This window comes from Salvelinus namaycush, chromosome 4, assembly GCF_016432855.1.
Source record: "Salvelinus namaycush isolate Seneca chromosome 4, SaNama_1.0, whole genome shotgun sequence".
Lineage (NCBI taxonomy): Eukaryota > Metazoa > Chordata > Actinopteri > Salmoniformes > Salmonidae > Salvelinus > Salvelinus namaycush.
Window position 1 is genome coordinate 8,921,438 of NC_052310.1, and position 2,830 is coordinate 8,924,267.

Sequence of the window (2,830 nt, forward strand, 5' to 3'; positions counted from 1 at the left end):
GAGTAAAGGGCCTGAATACTTATGTAAATGTGATAGTTTTTAATTTTTAATACATTTACAAAAATGTCAAAACTATTTTTGCTTTGTCATTATGGGGTATTGTGTGTAGGTTGAAGAGGGGAAAAAACAATTACATCTATTTTAGAATAAGGCTGTAACAAAATGTGGAAAAAGTTCATGGGGTCTGAACACTTTCCGAAGGCACTGTAAGTGAATGTGACAGGAGAAATAATACATATTCCATACTGCAATCTTCATTTTTCTTTATTTTCATATTTTAATTTAAAAAAAATTGAATTTGATAATGCTTTCTTCATTGACATGAAGATATTAGTGAATGCATATACGGATTGAAATTTGGCTGTAGAAATAATGTTGTCTTTTCAACGTCCGTAAAATATGTATTTTCAACTTCTGTAAATGACGTCTTTTCAATATCCGGAAAATACATATTTTCGACTTTTATTCAAAACCCAAAATGAACCTAATTTCAACATAATTTTGTTGACTGGGTGGCCATTATCTACAACCCTCAAACTCAACTCTGGACCTGGAAGCCAGTTCCACTGCATTTTTTCATTGTTCCCATCTAATCAGGGATTGATTTAGACCTGGGATACCAGGTGTGTGCAATTAATTATGAGGTAGAACAGAAAACCAGCAGGCACCGGACCTCATAAGGTAAGAACTGAACACCCCTGGCCTATAGTCTTCACCTGCCCAATCCAGGAGCCCTCCCCCCCCAAAAAATATGACATTATTCTCATCTATTCTGTTGATCATCCATGCAAGGAATGAAGCAAAGCCTTTATTGCACACTGAATCACCATCATGCAGGGTTGGTCCAGCAGTAGGGTTGGTCCAGCAGTAGGGTTGGTCCAGCAGTAGGGTTGGTCCAGCAGTACGCTTGGTCCAGCAGTAGGGTTGGTCCAGCAGTAGGGTTGGTCCAGCAGTAGGCTTGGCTTGAAAGCAAAACAGCGGAGGCAGCAAGTTATGTGATTTCGGAAAATTTGATTCCGAACCTACAGATAGGGATAAGGATTTGGTCATCTAATCTGACCTTTAATCAGGATCAAATTTCATTTTTGTGTTTTTCGAAAGTCAAAGGTAGTGATTAAGATGGTTTTTGTGATGAAAATGGGGATTATCTTTATCCCACTGGAAGGATGGATTCAGGGTGGATTTAGAAGTTAAAGCCACTACAACCAAGAAATGTCAATGCAACTAAATTAAATCTGACAACCAAAGGTTATGTGTAATTGATCCTAGTATAGGTATGTGGTCAGTTGTTACATTGCGAAGTGTCAATTAAATGCTTCTACTTAATAAGTGATATGCAGGCTCTATTTTTCTCTTACTTTAATGAGTTTCCTCATCTTTGTTTCCCTATGACAGTATAGAAGTAGTAACACAACCTGTCCAGTAGATGGCAATGTGTAGGCCAGTTCAAAGCTAAAAAAATCCAGATTCTGTGATTTTGATATTGTGGCATCTGGATCAGAATGATCCTATCCGCTTATTTTTCACAGACAAACAAACAGCTAAAAAACAACCAGATCGATCAGATCTTGGATAGCAAAAAAAGAGGATTACAGAACCTAGATGATTCTGATCCAGATTCGAAGTTTTGAAAAAAATGGGCCCAGGTTTATTTTACAAAAACATGTGGAGTTCCATGCCATAGCCATTTTACAGTGCAGGACAAAAACTTAAAGAAAACACAAAGCTAGACTTCAACCTGGTTTCTGTGCGGTCACAATTTATTTGGATATTCCCATATACAGTATATCACAAAAGTGAGTACACCCCTCACATGTTTGTAAATATTTGAGTATATCTTTTCATGTGACAACACTGAAGAAATGACACTTTCCTACAATGTAAAGTAGTGAGTGTACAGTTTGTATAACAGTGTAAATTTGCTGTCCCCTCAAAATAACTCAACACAGCCATTAATGTCTAAACTGCTGGCAACAAAAGTGAGTACACCCCTAAGTGAAAATGACCAAATTGGGCCCAAAGTGTCAATATTTTGTGTGGCCACCATCATTTTCCAGCACTGCCTTAACCCTCTTGGGCATGGAGTTCACCAGAGCTTCACAGGTTGCCACTGGAGTCCTCTTCCACTCCTCCATGACGACATCACGGAGCTGGTGGATGTTAGAGACCTTGCACTCCTCCACCTTCCGTTTGAGGATGCCCCACAGATGCTCAATAGGGTTTAGGTCTGGAGACATGCTTGGCCAGTCCATCACCTTTACTCTCAGCTTCTTTAGCAAGGCAGTGGTTGTCTTGGAGGTGTGTTTGGGGTCGTTATCATGTTGGAATACTGCCCTGCGGCCCAGTCTCCGAAGGGAGCGGATCATGCTCTGCTTCAGTATGTCACAGTACATGTTGGCATTCATGGTTCCCTCAATGAACTGTAGCTCCCCAGTGCCGGCAGCACTCATGCAGCCCCAGACCATGACACTCCCACCACCATGCTTGACTGTAGGCAAGACACACTTGTCTTTGTACTCCTCACCTGGTTGCCGCCACACACGCTTGACACCATCTGAACCAAATAAGTTTATCTTTGTCTCATCAGACCACAAGACATGGTTCCAGTAATCCATGTCCTTAGTCTGCTTGTCTTCAGCAAACTGTTTGCGGGCTTTCTTGTGCATCATCTTTAGAAGAGGCTTCCTTCTGGGACGACAGCCATGCAGACCAATTTGATGCAGTGTACGGCGTATGGTCTGAGCACTGACAGGCTGACCCCCCCAACCCTTCAACCTCTGCAGCAATGCTGGCAGCACTCATACGTCTATTTCCCAAAGACAACCTCTGG